This window comes from Mesocricetus auratus, unplaced genomic scaffold, assembly GCF_017639785.1.
Source record: "Mesocricetus auratus isolate SY011 unplaced genomic scaffold, BCM_Maur_2.0 Super-Scaffold_6731, whole genome shotgun sequence".
NCBI classification, from domain to species: Eukaryota; Metazoa; Chordata; class Mammalia; order Rodentia; family Cricetidae; genus Mesocricetus; species Mesocricetus auratus.
In genome coordinates, this window is record NW_024429185.1 from 6,245,198 (window position 1) to 6,266,389 (window position 21,192).

General features: G+C 38.0%; 1 protein-coding gene across 5 annotated transcripts in view; it reads left to right on the plus strand.

The window, feature by feature from the left end:
• The window catches only part of Psd3 (pleckstrin and Sec7 domain containing 3), a 435,804-nt gene that overhangs the window by 239,284 nt on the left and 175,328 nt on the right, over positions 1–21,192 (plus strand). The gene's annotated exons all lie outside the window — the stretch shown is intronic.

The window sequence follows — 21,192 nt, forward strand, 5'->3', positions numbered from 1 at the left end:
TGCCTCCCGAGTGCTGGGATTAAAGGCGTGCGCCACCACCGCCCGGCAATTAAGATCCATTGATGAAATATGAAATAATAATTGCTGTGGAATATGAGTATTTTAGAAATAGGGTATAAGATATGTATGTTGAGAATGTGAGTTTTACAGATCTCTGTTCAATCCTGGTCTTTCCTTTAAAACTTGGTACACACAGTTTTCTTTTGGAATCAGTTACTTTGGAAGAATTGCCTAAGAATGATAGCACATATGAGTCATGCTTTGAGATGGAAATGTGCTTGTTGAGAGAGGCGTCTGTCCTTCATAATAGTTTATGTAACATTTAGTCTATGTATGTGGTGCATGCTTAGCTAGGGCTGTAATGACAAGCCACATTTCCAGTCCTGTGTAACATGTCAAGAAAGGGTGGACTTCTGCCACATTTGGAGAGACAAACTATGGAAAATTAAAGAAGGCATTGAATATAGTACTATCAGACTCCAGAATATAGTGACTTGAATACAACTGATTTAAGAGTTATGTTGTTATGTTGTTAAAAAATACAATGTTTCTTGTAGTTTTTGATTTACTATATAACAAGATTTTTAAAATTAAAATATAATAGCATTCTTTCTTCCTCTTTCCAAGTATTTCCACCTCTTGTTGTCCCTCCACATCAGGGCCTCTTTTTCTTTCGTTGTTATTGTTATGTGAATGCAACCTGTGCATTTCAGTTCATGCTACTTGTATGTATGTGATCTGGATTTTTAGGGCTGGCCACTTTTACTTGATAACCAGTTACGGGCTCATTCCTGGGGAAGACTAGCCATTCTTTAGTTATCTGCAATTCTTTTTCTATGGATGTGTTCCTATGAGATTTTTCCTGACTGCGTTACCATACTAAAGAAGTCCGACAAGATATTTTTTAAAGGGTGCTTCCTTATTGAGTAGATGCTGCGATTTCTAAGAGTACACTTTCAAATTATAATGGGAAATCGAGGGTACAAAATTGTGACATGCTCAATGTGTTGTGCACATTCTATTAAAGCTAGAGTGTTAACAACTCTTTTTGTTTTTGTTTCTGTGTGTGTGTGTGTGTGTGTGTGTGTGTGTGTGTGCGTGTGTGGTGGTAGTAGAGAAGAAAATGATAGTCTTTCCAAGGGAGAGCTTGTGAGCTTTATATCAACTACATGAGAAAGGGAAATTGACAGGACAATATCTAGCTATGTAGTATTAATTAAAAAGCATTTAGATATTAGTAGTAAGCATATGGCTGCCTCCATGGCTGCATGTATGTTGTACAGTGCTGTCCACATTGGCTAAGCATACTGTTCTTGTTGTACTCTACAAGCATTGGTCTGATGCTTTGTGAAGTCCTGCAGCTATAATCATGGCTATGAACCTCGGGGAGAGACTCTTATTTGGTGTTTGTTATTTGCTATTGTAAGAATCCAGTGACTGGAAATAATAGTGGCATTTAGTGTGGCAACTGTCATGTGAAATATATAATTCCTTTTAGTGTAGCCCTCTGCCGCTCATCCATTAAGGTAACATTTTTGTTTTTGTATAATAGGAATGGTGTCTACTGTCGGTTTCAGGTAAAGAAAGGTTTTCTTGAAAGCAGTGTCCCTTTGTAACATTGTTGAGGGTTCAACCTTTCCCTACCTTCTCCTCTTCTTTCCTGCTTCAATTTTTAAATTCTTTGATATTCTGCTTTCTTTTTTTTTTAGTTATCTTTTAATTTGGGAGAAAACTTCCATTATGTGTATACCATACAGATTAACACAAAAATGTATGTTAGCATCTCATAACTTCTGAGTAACTCTTTTATCTCCCTTCACCCTATTTCCAACCTGTAATGACAGGCATTGCCATTACTGGCATAATATAATGATCTATAAAATGGCAGGTGGTCATGACATTGGGAGATTTTTAAAAAGTGTGGTAAGAGTGAAAATAAGATTTTGAATACATTTCTTTTTTATCATTTTTTATTTTAATTTTAGCTTGTTTTACATGTCAATCCCAGTTCCCTCTCCCTCCCCTCCTCCCGCACTCCCCTTCCCCCCCCACCCTATTGCCAAATCCTTCCACATAGGGGATATCTAGAGTCTGTCACTTCACTCTGGGTAGGGTCCAGGCACTCCCCTAAGAGTCCAGGCTGAGAGAGCATCCCTCTTTGTGCTATAGGCACACGATGACTGTTTGTTGAATACATTTCTTATAAAAATACACTTCTTATAAAATGTAAGTTACTGTATTAATGGTCAGAAATGCTTTAATCTACTTTATTGAACTTAGTATTATTATGTTCTTTCACACTGGCCTTAATTGTTTTTAAATCTCTGTGGTTCAGAAGTTGCATTTAGAATTTTATTTCTTCAATTTTCTTTGGACCAGAAGTAACATTTCTACCTAAATCTGATTATGTGTGGTTGCTTAGTTGGAGACATTTTTTAAAGGTTTAGCATGTGTTCACCAGCTGGTGTAGGACTCAGAAAAGATTCTGGAAGCAAATGTACACATGTCCTCAGAGATCACATACCGCTCAAAAACAAGGAGGATTTACTTCAATTTGAGCAATTCTCCAATATTAGGATGGAAGTGGATAGTCTATTCTGCTTTATCTGAATAGATGTAAGAAAACCACACCGTAATATATTCGTGTAAGGGAAAGGAGAAATGTACCTCTGTTCTTTACTTCAGAGATTGTACAATCTTCCTCTGTCCTGCCTTCCACTCTGCTGACAAGACAGATGACAAAGCTGGGCCTTTTCTATAATTGCCATTGTAGTTCTAGCTGTTTCTTCAATTACTTGACAAGGAATTTGAGTGTTTTGACAAATACTTTTCCCCATAATTTATTTAGAGTAAAAGTTATAGACATCTATAATCCAAAGTGAAGAAAGTTAGATGCAGGAAGACAGCCAGAAGTAGATCATTTATTTACTTTCTTCAAAGGAGGTAGTGAATTTGATGCTCAATTAGAAGCCTTATTTTTCATTCAAGCTTCTATACTGTTTCATTTACTACCTTCTGTAAACAGTCTCAGTATGTTTGCTTTAGGATGGGTTTAAATGCTTTATTTCATTAAGGAAAGATTACTACTGAATTTAAATTATTATAGATTTATTTGAGCAGATTCTCAATAAATTTCTTAATCAGATGCATTTGTTTTTTTCTTGCTTTCTCCAATGACAGAGTTTAGGCATGATCCTTTTAGGGGTTTCCAGAACTCCATGAACTTCTGTGTCCATTCCTTTATAGATGCTTTATAGATACACACTTTGTTTTCAATGTAATTTCTGATGTAGCATTCTTTTAAGTAGATGTGCATTCTAATGATGATGGAAAATCGGGCAGAAAGTCCTAAACCTTAAACAGACTCAAAGCTCAACAAAGAGAAATGAATTTTACATCAAGATTAATGCACTTTCTTGTGCAAACAAAAAGACACAATTAGAGAATAAGAACTTACATGATGCAGGTTCATGACCATTAGCTTTTTAATCAGGATGACTGTCTGTAAGGGTAAACAAAAACAACTCAGAAACAGTCTGGAAAGTTAGAGATAAAATATTTTATAAGTTCAAACTCCACAGAGGACCTGTTAATAGAGAGTTGACAGCAAGAACTATGAAGATTCTTCTAGAAAAGCAAAACTAAGCAAGCCTACCTTACTTCCCCAGTTCTATCTGGCCTCTAGTTTGACCCATTCAGCAGGAGACAAGACTGCAAACATGACACTGACAAGGTGCCCTGCTCTTCTCTGTTTCCTGCCAAAAGGTTGACCTCAAGCAGCAGGAAGTCTTCTCTTTTCCTTGTCTCCACACTCTCTTTGTTTGCCCTTCCCCCATTGTGTTTGATTTTACAGTTACCAATGAAAGCAAGTATAGTTGGGGAAATATGGATGAGACCAGATTTTGTTATTCTTGTTGTTATGTTATATTATTATTTTACAAATATTAACATTGAATGGGACCATGTGAAGGTATAAGAAATCAATTATTTCTCTGTCTCAAAAAATGAAGTTTTAATGAAAAAATAATGAGCAGGCTTACTAAAAGGAAAAGGGGGGGCAGCTCTCCCTATTCAATCAGATTAGGCATCATAATAAATTAGCTTTGATGAAACTTTACTGCTCTTCGTGACTCTTTCGAAGTATTGAATATCATGTAACATAGCTCAGATACCACTAGCAATATTAAAAACAATGAAACAGTCATTGCCTTATAACAAACCTTATTAACTTAGGACGTAATAAGCACAATGGTTGAGTAGATCCTGCTTTCCTTCTTACATGGATTTAACTGTGTATTTAGATATTTCTTAATTATACAGAAGTAATTCAGTCTTTAGAAGAAAAATACATTGGGATTATTTTAGAGAGTTGGAAGCTGAACAGCAACATGAACCTACTCTTCCAGGGGGTGTTCCTGGGAACTACTGGGAGGAAGCATAGCGTGAAAAGGCAGGACAAACCTGTTGTCCAGTGAAAGTGCAAGCATGGCTACCCGTGTCCACGTCATCAAGGGACGCATATATGACATATTGCTTTGAGCCTCTTGATGGAGCTGCTGTTGCTAGATTGTTTTCTCAGATCCCCTGTCTTTCTTACTGTGTTCTAACCAAATGGAGTTGAAGAGAAATGAGTAGTAAAACTGGAATCTTCACTAGGCATGGTAGACCATGCCAGCTTTGGTCTACAAAGCAAGTTATACAGAGAAACCTTGTCTTGAAAAAAAAAATCTGTCTTCATCCCCCCCTTTTAAATTTAAATTAGAAACAAGCTTCTTTTTCATGTCAATCCCAGTTCCCTCTCCCTCTCCTCCTCCCCCTGCCCCCTACCAACTCCATATCCATCCCATTTCTGTTCCCAGAGGCCTTCCATGGGAGATCTTCAAAGTCTGTCATATCATTTGGAACAGGGCCTAAACCCTCTGCTGTGTGTCTAGGCTGAGAGAGTATCCCTCTGTGTGGAATGGGCTCCCAAAGTCCATTCCTGTGCTAGGGATAAATACTGATCCACTACTATAGATTAACCAGACTTCCAAAATTACATCCTCATTCAGGGGATCTGGATCAGTCCTGTGCTGGCTTCTCAGCTATTGGTCTGGGGTTCATGAGCTCCCCCTTGTTCAGGTCAGCTGTTTCTGTGGGTTTTCCAGCCTGGTCTTGACCCCTTTGTTCATCACTCCTCCCTCTCTGTAACTGGATTCCAGAGTTCAGCTCAGTGTTTAATGTTCTATAATTTGCAAAACTTTGAGATAAACTGTGTAGAAGAATCTGGAGAGCAAAAGGCTGCAGGTCATATAACTTCTCAGCTTCCATGTGATTATGGCACCTGTCTTTTAGAGTCCACAAAGGAATTAAAGATATAATGTGTGTCTATTTGTCATGCACAGTGCTTCTTAATGGAGTTGTGAAAGTCCCTGGGCTCCCAAGTGTGTCTGAGTGTTGCTAGTGATGTCACTAGTGATAGAATTGGGGGCAGGGGAGCTAGTGCTCATTTTACTTCCTTGTATGTTAATCTCTATAGTTTCAAAATAAAACATCTGCCCTGTGCCTGTAATTGCTATATTTTCATCTGTACTCATGAAGCATGCAGTATCTACTACCCAGCCTTTTCCTTGTCCTCCCCCTCCTGCAACACAAGTGTATATTCTGTTTCCCTGTTGTGTTTAAACTTCCCCATGTAATGTCTTTGAAGCAGAATATGGTTTGGCACAAAAAGTTAGAATATGATGATCTTTAAGGATCCATTCAGTGTCAGTGGTGGGAGTATTCTTTACATTGTTTTTGTCTTTGTAAAGTCAAATCATATCTCTTAACTTTTTTTCCATTTGTGCTACTGGTTTAAATAAAGAGGCATGCACAAATAATGGAGCCAACAAATATTCAGACATAAATCTATGAAAGATGCTCTTTTTATAGCAGCATTCTCAAAAGATCACGCTGAATACTGGAGGAGAGGAAGAAGGGGGCCTCAGTCTGAAACAGGTCTAAACTTTTTATAAATGAAAAGCCTGAAGCTAATTCTCAAAAAGACTTGAACTGAGTTATATTCAGAGTATGTAGTTGAAAATAGGAACTTATGGGTGGTATTTAAGTGTAGCTATAAAAAGAGCATCAACTGTTGCCTGGAGTAGGTGAGCTCTAGAAGAGAAGGTCATGTAAACCTGGTAGCAACAGTATCTATGGAGGAAAGGGCTTAGATGCTTATCCTAGTATAAGGAGGAGAGCCTTTGAAAAAAAGGCTGTGCTAGTGAGCTTCTAAAAAGAAAAGCATTAAAGGCTGTGGCTCAAAATACAGACTCTTGCTGCCTTTGTTCAGTATGACAAATCAAGCTGAGTTGTCAGACAAAAGGCATGTTTTGTTTCTGCCTTCTCCATGGAAGTCTGGAAATCAAGATAATGGTGGTACCTTTTGTTTGGTTCAGATCTTGAATGAAAAAATAGTGATAATAATGAGGATGATACTTTGAAATAGGTGAAAGTCTACAAACCATTTTTGTACTTAATTGAAACAACAGCAAAACCCTCCACTGAAGATGTCTGTTAGAATTGGTATGATAGACAGATGCCACTTAAAGGATACACACAGATATTTAATAAAAAAAGAAAAGGTTGGGTGGGGGGTAGTAATCATGAAGTGTATTATAGTAGAACAGGCAGATTCGATTTTTAATTTGACCACAAAGAAACACTCATACTCCATTGACTCCACAAAATTTTGAATATTGGCATATTTAGAGCACTCTTGATACATTGTAATACTGCCCTTCAAGTCAGCTATTGGTGTCACTCATACATGAGCATATAGACTTGACTCAAAGTCAGTATTCCTGCAACTTTAGACTTTCTCATTTTGCTAATGATTTATCCAAAGGAGCATGGAAGGCCTCTATAACTGAACATGCTTGCCTGCAGGCTTATAATCCAAGATTAAATGAGCTATACTGTTACATCATGTTTATTCATTAAGGAACAGTGGAACACATTTTCATTTAGAAGAATTTGTAGTTACAATAAAAATAGCTCACAAAGGAAAACTGTTTTATGGTTGTAGCAATAACTTCACTGTGTACAGATCAGTTGCATGAAACAGACTAAAAGATATGAGAACAAGTAGCAATTGAGGTAACCATTTTAATAATATCTCCTTCCCTCTGTTTTTCCTTCCTTGCTTCCTCCCTCCTCCCTCGTTTCTTCTGTCTTCTTTACATCTTTCCCTACCCCTTCCTTCCCTCTCTCCATTGCTCTTCTTGACTATGCCAGGCAAGCAATTAGCTACATCTCCAGCCCTGGCCTATTCTCTTCTGTTTGCTTCAAAAACACATTGCTGTTTAAATGTAGATATATACAAGTACTTGACTGAAGACACTGGCCTAAGCACATCCTGGAGTCAATGTTCACTGACAAAATATTAGCCACTCCAGCTACATCTTCTAAGACAAACTAAATGAAAGTATTTAGGTTCTTAACTTTTCAGTTGAAATTATTTTTAGGAACTAGATATTTTTGAGGCAGGGTCTCTCTTTTAAATAGGTCAATCTGGCCTTAAACTCTCCATGCAACCTAGCCAACCTCAAATTCATAAATACTCTCCAGTTCAAGAACTTGGGTTAATGTTACATAACCAGGCCCTAGCCTGAACATCAATTCTTTTTAGAGAATCTTAAAAATGAATTAGAAACATTAAGCTAGAGTAAGCATGTGTGTCAGTTATATGTTGGTAGCAAAAAAGTAATTTGCTAACTATGTGAAGAGAAAATGGAACCTTTGAGGGTAGTGGATCTCTAAATGGAACCCTTGGTGTTTGAGTAGCTTCTCAGAGAGTAGCTATATACTGGTACTCCAAAGTAATGGATGTACTCAACATGTCATCAGACATGTCCTGCCGTGTTTGCATAGTTTCATTCGGAGGTGGAAGTGTGAAATAGATTTGGAAAAATTGCTCAAACCCTATTTTGTAAAGAAATCAGCTTCAATCACAAAATTAGCTAACACAGAATAAATCAGTTTTTTACCCGCAAATCATACTGAAGTGTTCATTCTTTGTCCATGTTGGATTCCTGTTGGTAGTTATAGCTAGCCATGTCCATTAAACCAGCAATAAATTAAAAAATATTTGGTAGGGAAATTGGATTTGCCCTGAACATATACAGACTTTATTCCTGTTATTCTCTAAATAGTATAACAGTTATTTCTATATCATTTGTACTACATTATTATAAGTCATCAAGAGATGGTTTGAAATATGCAAGAGGATATGTGAAGGTCATGGAGAAATTCGACAATGTTGTATATTGGATGCTTGCTTGTCACCTTGTCTGCATCTCTGTATGGAAGGGGTTATTGGAACCAATACCACGTGGATGTCAAAGATTGCCTGTTTTTATCTGCTGATTTTAAGGTTTTACTCTTCCCTCAAACTGGCCATAGGTAGAAGTAATCTTCTGTGTTCATTTTCTTCTTTCCGTCCATCCTTTTTCTTCCCTCAACTGTTGCTTTCTAAGAAACATCAGAGGCCACATTCATACATACTTTCCAACGAAATCTTTTTAAATTACGATATAACTGCAATTATTCTCCCCTTCTCTTTCATCCATCAAGCCTTCCCTTATACACTCCTTCTTTTCTATTAATTCATGGTTTTATTTACTTCTTGTGGTAGTGGTGATGGTGCTGGTTGTGGTGTGTGTGTGTGTGTGTGTGTGTGTGTGTGTGTGTTGCTAAATATACAAATACAACCATCTCAGAAAGTCCTTGTAGTGTTACCTGCATGTAAATGACACAGCTGGCTACTTGGCATTGGGTAACCAACTGGAGGACCCTTCTCTGGGGAAGAACATGTCTCCTCAACATTACCCATTTGCCTGTAGCTACAGGTCCTTACAGCTTTCCCCCTTCCATCTTAACATTTCCATTGGTGTCTCGTTTAGGTGACTGTGTTGATGATATTTCATGGATGTATAGTAGTTCTGACATTTTTAGGAGACACAATCTCACAGAAAACTTTTTTGTTCTCTGCCTTACAATCCTTCTACATATTCTTCTGCAATAATCCCTGAGCCTTGGGTGTGAGAATTGTGCTTTAGCTCTGTCAATTGAGACTGGGTGCCACTCTATTGTTTTTCATTTGGTTGTGGTTTTCTATAAAGGGCTTGGTCTGTTGCAATGAGATGTTTCCTTGATGAGGGGAGAGAACTATACTTAACTGTGGATATAAAGATAAATGTTTAGAATGTAGTGAGGGATTACTTTGGTTTCACCTCCAAATTCCGTGACTTCACTAGCCCTAGGTAGCTAGCTAGGTTTTCAGTAGTAGGCATGGTCTCCCTCTTGTTGAGCAAGCCTTAGAAATCCAATTAGAGAGTTGTTTGTTACCAGATATGTGTGCCTTTATTGCACCCTTGGGGTTATTTTGTCATGCTGGTCCCTGAGTTCATAAGTGTCATAGCTGGGTAGGAATGTTGTTTGCTTCCCTTTCTTGAAAGCTTGCAGTACCATGAAATCTAGTTTTTAGGAGAAGCCATGAAGGAAGTCTCTTAAAGTGCACCTTCCCCTGCAGTGTCCCATTTGTCAAATGTACCATTCATTCTATTGACCTCCACTGTCTCCTACTCACAAGCATTTCCACACCCTCGAGGTTTTTCCTAGAAAAGTGAAACATGTTATCCCTTTGGGTACCACTGCCACTTAAAAGACTGCTGAAATGGAAAGCCAATATAGATCCTGTTGCTAAAGCAAATCACCTCATTGTGAGATTACTTAATTCTCTTTTTCTCTTCCTTTTTATTTAAGTTAAAAACAAGCTTGTTTCACATGTCAATCCCAGTTCTCTCTCCATCCTCTCCTTCCTTCCCCCTTCCCCCTCCCCACCAGAGCCCCATGGTGAGGCCCTCCATGTTGGATCTCCAGAGTCTGTCATTTCATCCAGGGCAGGGCCTAGGCCCTCCCACAAGAGTCCAGGCTGAGAGAGCATCCCTCATTGTGGGATGGGCACTCAAGGTCTATTTGTACGCCAGGAATAAATACTACCCAAGGTCCCAAAGATTACCTAGGCCTCCTCACTGACACCACATTCAGGGGGTCTGGGTCACTCCCAAAAGACTGCTGAAATAGAAAGCCAGCATAAATCCTGTTGCTAAAGCAAATCACCAAATCACCTCATTGTGAGATTAATTGTTTTTTTTTCTCTTCCAAGATTACTTAATTCTTGAAGCAATTATATCACTAGAATGCAAAAATAGGTAAATTATTACTTGTTTCATCTACAAAAACATAAATCAGTTACCCAAAATATTATATTAAGTGGGTATTTGCATTTCTAGTTGTTTGTCTTATGGAATCATCTTAGGCGAAAGGTTTTGAAAAGAGATTTGGAGAACATGTTTGATATGAAGATAGTATTTCCTATCACTCCTGTGAGAGTTCAGCTCCTTCTTGTCCTTCTTCTTAAGGATTGATATTAAGTATTGAATGTTATGGAGTGTGTGTGTGTGTGTGTGTCTGTCTGTCTGTCTGTCTGTCTGTCACATCCCATGTAGTTTCTATGACAGAGAAGCTAATCTATTAAAAAAAAAGCTTGCTGAAATACAGTTTTCAGATTTATCATTGGTCTCCAAAACAATAAGGGTCATAGACTGGAACAGGTCCACACTACAGCCTTGTGCATTACTCTTTTTAGTTAACATAATCATTAAAACATTACTCTTTTTAGTTAAAACAACCATTAAAACTTAAAAGAAAGGATTGTTCTTTTTTTTTCACTAACATCTATGTCTGAGTTGAAGAGCACAATCCTTACAGGACAGGTAACATATCCTTCCCTCACGTAACTTAGAATCAGAGTACACGATATCACAAATTGGGAAATGTCTTACTCAAAATTATGCATGGAATGTATGTATCTATGAATGTAAAGTGGCGTTACTAGACTTGACATGTTTATCTAAAACCAGGTGAAATTTAATAAGATTTACAAGTTCTCTTTGGTAAAAAGCTGTACTAAATATATTGGGTGACACAAAGATGAGTATGACAATTAGTTCTTCAATGAGGAATTTTTAATCAGTTATAGCAATTTTCAGATCTGGCCATCAATTAAAATCACTGAGGACAAGGGAAGAAAAGAGAGAAGCAAAAATAATCCTTATCCAAATTGCAGTGTATTAAAGCAGTGAAGGTTGGAGAAAAGTCTGGCAGAACATACCCTGTATAGTTGCTTCATTCAAAAAAAATGGAAAAAGAAAGAATCCTCAAGGCAACATTATTAACAGTAGTTCCAATAGCAGACATCCAGATGTCATCAGAAAATGAAGTATGGTAGTACTGCACAGACGTGAAAAAGAATGGATTACTGATACACAGATCGTGGATGGGAGATGCCTTACACCAGGGCTCTGCATGTTGATTTTGTTATTTGAAGTTCTTGAGTGGCCAAAACCAGTTTATGATGTTGAATAACAAACAACCACCACCAAAACAGTGGTTTTCTCCAGGCATGTTTTTGATGGGGATTTCATAGGCATGTAGAAACTTTCTAAACTGATTCTATCATCAGTAAGTTTTAGGAAAAGTGTCATTTTGGATTCATGATAAAGCTCTTGATTCATTCTCCCTGCTCCTTCTCCTTACCAGCTGTAAATCTCTCACCACCTGATTTTCAGAAGCTGCCAAGGCAGTCTGCACAAGCAAGTAGGATATAATTCAAAGTGAGTCTCTTAGGCATTAGTACTTTGTCACCACTTTTAACAAAGTGCCGTGAGTGTAATGATGGGAGACAGTGTGGACTCACTGTGTCATTCTCGGGTTAGGATGGGCACTGACGTAGCTAGTGTTGCTGCTCAGCTTCCCCAGTACAAAGTCCAGTTTCCAAGCAGGACACTCTTTCTTTGTAGAAGCACTGAAGCTGATTCACTTCCAAGTTCATTCAAAGAGTTTACGTAATTGAGCCTCATGTGGTTGTAGACTGAGGCCCCATTTTTGTTTCTGGTGTTTTGCCCAGAGTCTTCTCAGTTTACAGAGCTGACCAGTCTTTTTCCATCCATCTTGAAAGCCAGCAGTGATGAGCCAAGTCATCCCACTTTGCATATCTGTCTGGTGGTACCCCCTGCTCACCTGATTTCTGCCACATCCTATCTCTGGTTTCCTCCTTTGGTTCATACTGAGTGCCTGTTGTCAACTGTAAAGTGGATCAACTCAAATAAATTTCTTGTACAAAGTAAGGTCAGCTGCTTAGCAACCTGAATTCCATCTCCCAAAAGACCCTTACCACCAGCATGTAGATAAGTATTGGATTAAATATGTGTATGTATACAGTTTCTGTAATATATTATAGACAATAATATATAATATATATAACAGTGTGTGTTACCTGTAAAATGCTGAGGGCTTTTTGGAAAGAGAAACAATCTGGGAAACTACCTCCTACAGGCAGAATTTAGTTGTCTTTTGGAAGAAAATACTAATGATGTTATGTAGCCAGAACAGGAGGTATTTTTGATTGGGAGAAAGACTCAGAATTCCAGTGTGGAGAGAGGCTGAGTACTAGTGTGTGGTAAAGTCAAAGCAGCCCTTCCACATGAATGCTTTCTCTGTGTGTTAATTATTATTTACAATGCATTTATGCAGGTCGGTGTAGCATGAAGTCAGATTTTTATTTTAGCTCAAAGGAGAAAAATAGAAATGTCAAAAAGTTTATGATCATTCACTGGGCAGAGATACACTATTTTTAAAAAGACTAAGGCGTGTTTCTACTGAGATTTTTTTGTTGTACTACCTTCACATTGACTGTTAGAACATTCTAGAATTGCACATGCAAGTATAACAATCTATTTTCATGTTTCTACATTTCTAAAAACTCTAAATCTATGATCCAAGGAATTGACGTTACATAAAACTATGAAAAAAAGTATTGTCCTGTAAGACTTTTCTCTTTGACCACAGCTGGTGGATTTTGGTGCCTTAATTACAATTCTAGACTGAGGGATGATGCTGTGGCTCCAATGCATCTTCCTTTGTGTGTTTAAAAATCACAGCTATGCCGTAGCTGAGTGTTTTATAGACAATCTATATAAAACAAGAATTCTTTCTGTGGACATTGCTTTGAGTCTGATCTTGCTTTTTAATCACTATGTTTTAAAAGAATGACTTCATGTATATTTTTGTATTGATAGACATGTATCTGTGCAAAATGTTGTAGAATACTTGCTGCTCACCCTTTAAAAATACAGTGTAAGTTGTGGGCAGGTGTTTTTTATTAAGTCTTCTAAATGTGTATGTGTAAGATCTAAAACCCTGAAAGCAGCACAGCTAGCTGGTACATTTTAGAAGCTGGATATGACAACTAGGGAGAAAAGGAAGGCTATTGTGGCAGGAAGCCAAGGGGTCTTTCATGGGCAGCGTTAATTTCTCTTTTCTTTGGCGGTGGACATTTTACTCATAGCCTTTCCAAGGCTTTCTTCATGTCTCTCACCAGGGTTTGTTTTCCTTCCCTCTCTTCCCACCTTCCACCCAAATCTGGAACGATGTTGGCCATGTGATCACAGACCCATGAAGGAAACGCATTCCCTCCCTGGCTTTTTCATAACTTTGAGAAGAGAAGTAGTTATTTCTTGGCTTTGCTTTCTGCGTCAGTGTTAGTGCTAAATCTCTCCTACCAGAGTTAATTCAGCTCCTCAACTCCTGCAAAGGAAGCTCCATTCTTCTCTGTGTGTGACAGTGTCTGGTTCGTCACCATCCTGCCCTTATCTCTACTGACTTCTTAATTCAAGCATTGCATTTAAAAATTATTTGTTACTTATTTTGTATCCTGGCTGCAGTTTCCTCTCCTCCCAGTTCCTCCCTTGCACCTCAGTTCACCTCACATCACCTCTGCTCCCATCAACTCCCCTCCTTTTTTAATTCAGAAAAGAGCAGACCTCCTATGGGTATTAACTAATATGGCAAGTAAAGTTACAGTAACATGAAGAGCCTCCCCTTGTATTAAGGCTGGAGCAGTCAACCCACTGTGAGGAATAGGGTTCCAAAATCTGCAAAGAGCCAGTGACAGCCCTGTTCCCACTATTAGAAGTCCCACAAGACCAATTTGCCCAACTGTCACATATGCACAGAGGGCCTACGTCAGTCCCGTGGAGGTTTCCTGGTTGTCAGCTCAGTCTCTGTGAGCCCCTGTGATGCCAGGTTAGCTGGTTCTGTGGGATTTCTTGTGATGTCCTTGACCCCTGTATCCTAAAGTCCTTCATCCTTCTCTTTAGCAGCATTCCCCAAGCTCAGCCTAATGTTCAGGTGTGCGTCTATGCATCTGTTTCCACTAGTTTCTGGGTGAAGGGTCTCTGATGAGCATTGCACTAGGCCAATCCATAAGTATAGTAGAGTATCATTAGTCATCGTTACATTTTTTTCTCTAGCCATGTTTGGCTCTATTCTAGATCTCTGGGCCATGCAGCCTCTGTGTCCAGGTGTTCCAGGCAGTGTCACGGGTGGACTCTCTCTCCTGGCATGAGTCTTAGGCTAGATCAGCCATTGGTTGGCCATTCCTACAATCTTTGTTACCACTCTTAAAACAGCACATCCCATATGCAGGAAAGACTGTAGATCTAAGTTTTTATGGCTGGATTGTTGTCCCAATTCCTATAGGTTGTCTTGCCTAGTCACAGGAGATGGCCAGTTCTATATAGCCTCTATTGCTGCGTGTGTTGGCCTGAGGTCATCCTTATCGATTCCTGGAGTTTCCCTAACACTGGGTTTCTAGCTGACCTTCAAATGACTACCTTTCCAGTTGGCTCTTTCTGTACTCTCAATTTTTATACCTCTTACTTTCTGGCAATATAATAGATTTTACTTCAAATTGTGTTTCCTTCCTCCTTGTTTGACCCCTCATAGAGTGTGTCCTTCTGACTCGTTTCTAGATAACTTGATAGCTCTTTGACTAGCCCCACTATATTATAGATTAGCAGATTAAATCAGCTAATATGGGTTGTTCAAAACGAAAATAAGAAAGTAATTGTAGACCTATCTTTTTTAGATAAAATAATGTGTAACTACACTGAAGAGAGTGTTTAAGTGATGAATCATATGGAGTTTTGAAAAACTTAGTATTTTAATGGATGCTATTCAGGTGAAAACAAATGTCAGCATAGAATCACTAAACTTCAGTTGTGGTTTTTTCCACCTGAGGGTGGGAGCTAGCATCAGGAACTGTTTGATATATATATTGGACAATAAGCAAATATATTTGTGATGATAAGGACTAGATTTCTGCCCTAATGGAATGTTAAAACGAATGCTGTGGCATCATATTGCAGTTGGGTTATTATCTGTAAATTGATAATTTTTAATTCATAGATGCAAGTACGTAGATGGTCCTGTAGGCATGGACTTCCTTGTGTTACATGTTTCTTTGCCCTGCTTTCTAAGGAGACCTAGAATCAGTCACTTACCCTTGGTAGCAGTGAACAAGGTAAACATCCACTCCCCAGTTGTTAATGCCATCCATTAGAAGGGAACTGTGACTTCTTGGAGTAGTGGATGGATCTCATCCTGGAGCAGAGGAAACACAATCTGAAGTGATTGTATTGCCAGAAAGTGAGCAATATTCAAAACGAAGAAGAAGGATGGACTGCCAGATCAGGTCAATCCAGATGAGCTTCTGAATAATAGTATTGATTTATACCAACAGAATACAGTAACTATTCATGGGAAAGCAAGTGATAGAATTGGGAAGGTTTTCTCACTGCAGAACAAATTGCTAATAAATGTACATTATTACATTACAAAACCATCATTAGACATCACAGTAATTGTACATAGACCCATTGAAGGGGTCCCAAAAGTAATAGATAGAAGTTAGAGAAACCATATTTACATAGCCAAAGTATTTCTCTCAGGATCTTATTTACAAAGGGAACATATTAACTTTATGATATAGACACCTAGTGGGTTCATCTTAGTATGTCATTACAGTTTACATTACCATTGTAAGACTTACAGTCACCATGACATCTCTGAAACAGTAAGAAAGATACCATTTCCCAGTATCCTTCCCCAAATGTCTGACTTTATTGTGAACCTGAGAAACCATTAGCTAACCATGAATGATTATACACTCCAGAAAAATTGCTCATCCTTTCCAGTAATGTAAACATCCTAGAGTGGAAAAGGTCAGTGATAGAAAAGCTGGTGTAATTTAAAGAAAGCTTATAGTTTAATTAATAATCCAGTGTCAGTGTTTGATAATTAATTATAGTTGGCTATGTAAAATGTTAACAGTAGGGGGAAGCTGGGTGAAAGATGTATAGGAACACTTCATAAACAGCATTTTTGAAGATCAGAAATGATAGGAAAATGTACAAGGTGGTGAAATGTGCAAAAAACATGTGCAGGGACATTAATTGCAGCATTACTTATTATAGCAAAATAAAATGTGAGTAGCAAAATGCCTGTTGATGAAAATTTGGGTACATTATATTTTATTCAGATAACCAAATAAACAATACAGCTGTCAAAAAGTTCACATAATGCCATTTGTACTGATAGATATGATCTTGCATGCCCTCACACACACTCACATCTGTCATAGTAAAGATGGCAGGCTTAATTTGTTTACCTGCTATTCAAGTGCTTGTATTCTAACCACATCAATGATACTCAAAACTAATTCTATGGCTTCTGATAAATTATTTCTCTGTGTTCATCCATTCGCTCATTTGTTAATTGGGAATTAGTAATATGAAAGAACTAGCCAGAAATAGTAAATGTCAAAATCTATGTGAAACACTCAGTGTATATTTAACAAATAATAATGACTTTATTAAAACATCAGCATGCTGCTATTTTAAAGGAATAAATATGAGGAAAGCTCCAAAACAGCATTAAATATATAATGATGCCACTTCTGTTAAAATTTTATGTGTATGAATCTTGAGGACAATCTGATGTGTTGTGGTGGTTTGAGGTGACCATCTATTAAATAGATCCATGTTTTATTATTTAGAGAATACTTTATTTCTGTAATCAAACCTACATTAGTAGGACATTATATACTTAATAAAGTACACCAACCATGCTCAAGTAGAAAAAAATCCAAATATTTACAATATGACTGTTCATTTCTGTAAAAGGCCAATTCAACATGGTCTACTGAGATACTCTTTAGTTTCCAAAAATTAAGATGTAACTTACACTTACTAAGCTAAACATTAAAAATGTTTTTCATAAAGTATGTAGAGAAATGTATATAGCAACTTTTAAAAGAAGTTGTCTCCAATGGTGTCCATCAAGTAAGAGTAATCAAGCAGAGAAGCCTGTATTTGTAATGTAAAGGCTTTGAGTAATTTCTGAGGTCATGGACTTGTCTGGTACAGTGAAATGACAATAAGCTTCACTTTGCTGGTAGCCACTGACAGCTACTGTTGTCTACAACTCACTGGAACATGAGTCTTAATTTGCAAAATTAACTTAATTTTCTAAAATCTATAATTCTAGGCTTTAAAAGTTTATATGACAGCATAAGGAGACTAGCTCTTTGTCTTTGTGGGAAATAAACAAAAACTTCTAAGTAATAGATAATTCTAATGTAATCTTCATAATGATTGAACCCTGGGGAAAGTATCAATGGTTATGAAACCTGTAAGCTAAAGTAAAAAATAATATAAATATAGATTTGTAGGCATACAGTTGTAACATCCTGTCTGAGTGACAGCAGGAGCCAGAATTTAGTAGGATCATCACAAGGGTCTCTGTTTCCATATACTATTGGCAGACTGTGTATGGGAATATATTTTGAAATAAGTGTAATGTTAACAAATCCTCTGGACTCACACCACAATTAGTGCTTACTCATAGTTAGTGTCCTACTTCCTCTGACCCACTCCTGACATAGACCTGCTGCATGCTGCGTTTCCTGAGATGTAATGAGCAACACAAAATGTTATCTAAGTCTTCTTTATGTGGATATGGAAATTTCAAATTTCCTTGCTTCATTTCTTGTTATCTCTGTTCCAAGCATCTTTGTGGAGTCGAAGCAGTCCATTTTCAGGAGGCACCCAAGTGAATTCACACTTGGAGGACCTCCAGGAGATCTCTGGAAAGCCTTGATGCTAGGTTGAATTGGGAACATCTGGGCGGTCTGTGATGGTTAAGTTTCCTTCTCAGAAAAGATGTTCCGTAAAGCTAGGATGAATAGACTTCAGTTGTAAGGAGAGGGCAAATGGGTGTGATTGTCATGGAAGATTTCTGGATGTTTCTTGGGAAGTTGTCTTGCTGGGGCCGTTTTGTTGATGGTAGGAATGTAATAGACTGGTGTTCCCTACATTTTCATACAATAACAATGAGGAATTATCAGTAACAGGATCAAAAAGGAGTTGAGTCTTCTTCAGGGTTACTCAGTGTCTGTCGTCATCAGAGTGAGATGATTTGACTAAAAGACCCAGGGAGACCAAGACTGATGGTATGCTATAGTCTATCTGAGAAATTTACAAATGTAACACCAAAATGTTTTCATCTCTGTAGCTAGATAAGGTCAGTGCAAGCTGTCAGAATTGATAAGAGCTGACGTGGAAAACAAGGGGGATAGAGCTGAAATCAGATTCTGAGGTGAGAGGGAGAGAATAGGTCGTCACATCTCAGTGCAAGTGAAATCGTGGTGGTGGTCATCTAGGCTGAGTTGACACTAGGGATGTCAGTGTGGAGCCCCTGTGTCCAGTTGTGGGGCCACTTGGAAACGACAGCTGGAATCAGGAGATGGGAAAAGCCATATTACGTGGAGAAGGGGCTGGCCCAAGCATGCATACTGCTGTATAAGAGCTGCTGATGTGGGCTGAGCACCTGTCTGGTTTGCTTGATAACTAGCATCTTGGGGTAGATCTGCATACTCTTGTCTCCGAGCTTGTTCATGAACAGATATTGCCAAGCATCAGTTATCCCAAATTTACTAACATGTTCTTTATGATTCCTTCATCTCTCTTTTGGAAAGAACCACTAATTTTCTAAATACAACTTGTGGTGCCATTTTCATTTAGTTTCTTTTATTCTTTAAGCCTACTTGCCTTAAATGGATAACAGATACTAAACTTGACCATAAACAAAAGGCCGAGTAAATTAAAAATGTTCTTACCATAAAAGTATGTTTAATTAGCTCAATTTCAGTATTCCACATTATGATGTGGCTTTATTTTCACATAACCATACATGTATAATTTAAATTGATTTACAATAAGTTAAAATTGTCTACCACTCAAGGTGTACAACTCAAATAGGCTAGAATTCTAGAGCTCTGCTTATTAGTAATAAAAAGACATGTTGGCTCATTGTCTGTTGACCAGTAGACAAACAGAAATGGAAATTCAGACATAGATTTCAATGCGTATAATCCACTGCTTCATTTCCAGCCCTATAATAAGGCACAGATGTTTTAAGAACAGTTTCTGGTTCATTGTAGCATAAAAAATGCACTGTATTTACATTTGAACTTTTCCAGGTTTGCACAGCCCAGGGCTGGGTTTCTTTAAATACTCTTGATATTTCAACTAGTCTAGAACTAATAATTAAGCATAGGAACACCCATTTTTCCTTGTATATCTGCTCTTTTTTCTTCTACAAAGATTTGTTTATCTAAAGTTTTTAAATCTTCTGAGTCATGTGGTTTTCCTTCCAATTTTAGCTAAGTAGTGTTTCTGATTTGAATTAATTCTTTAATTAATTAATCTTCTTTCTTTCTCAAAGATATTTATCATTAAATTTTCATCCAACTGAATTTTTCCCAGTTTTCCAAATATACCATTCAAAATGGTTGTTGATCCACAAATATGAATAAACATTAATATGAATACACACATATGGATAAACACAAATATGAATCTTGGAGAAATCAGACCTTGGTCCAAGATCCAAACACTTTATGATACATCACTGCTTACAGCCTTTAAGTAGCTTTTTCTTTGAAAAATATTATGAGGTGAAATTTTTATGAAAAACACAATTCTAGTGCCATCCATTTGCCTGCAAATTACAAGATTCCATTGTATTTTTCCACTGAGTAGTACTCCATTGTGTAAATGTACCACATTTTCTCTATCTTCAGTTGAGGGGCATCTAGGTTGCTTCCAGGTTCTGACTATTACAAATAATGCTGCTATAAACATAGTGGAACAGATGTCTTTGTTGTATGAATGTGCGTCTTTGGGGTATATGCCTAAGAGTGGGATTGCTGGGGCTTGTGGTAAACTGATTCCCATTTACCTGAGTGAGGTAACCCAGTCACAAAAAGACAAACATGAAACTCCATCCAGTGACAGAAAAAAGCAGAGGCAGACCCGCAGCTAAACACTGAACTGAACTCCTGGAATCCAGTGACAGAGAGGGAGGAGTGATGAGCAAAGGGGTCAATACTGGGCTGGTGAAATCCAGAGAAACAGCTGATCTGAACAAGAGGGAGATCTTGGACCCCAGACTGATGGCTGAGAGGCCAGCATGGGTCTGATCCAGACCCCCTGTATGTGGGTGTCAGTGAAGAGACCTAGGCAAACTATGGGGCTTTGGGTAGTAGATCAGTATTTATCCCTGGCACACAAATGGACTTTGGGTGTCCATCCCACAATGAAGGATGCTCTCTCAATCTGGACACATGGGGGAGGGCCTGGGCCCTCCCGGGAATGAAATGACAGACTCTAGAGATCCCCCATGGAGGACCTTACCCTCCCTGGGGAATGGAGTGGGGATTGGGTGGGGGGCTGGGGGGCTGATGGGGGGGAAGTGGGCTTGGAGGGGAGAGAGAGGGAGCCGCAATTGACGTGGGAAGCAAGCTTGTTTCTAATTTAAATATATAATAAAATATGTTAAAAATAAAATAAAATAAAAGATCTGTCTTCTCAAAAAAAAGGAAAGGCTTCATTCATTCACTGCTATGTTGCATAGACTTCTTAGGAAAAAAATAAAGAAAATGCTTTGAAATAAGTGTATTTTTTAAAAACTACGCTGTCCTTGCTATTCTCTACATTGCTGAAATCACAATTTTGATGTTAAAACCCTACATTTGTGAATAAAACATATGGCTTTGTATTTCTTGATACAAAAAAAGAAACGTTTAAATTTAAAAAAAGAAAAATATTGGAGGTTTGTATAGAATGTGGGTTATTTGGGAGTGGGGACTTTCTGCTCTTCAGTATAGCTTACTTCTGCTTGGAAATTTTTAATGATCAAGAAAGC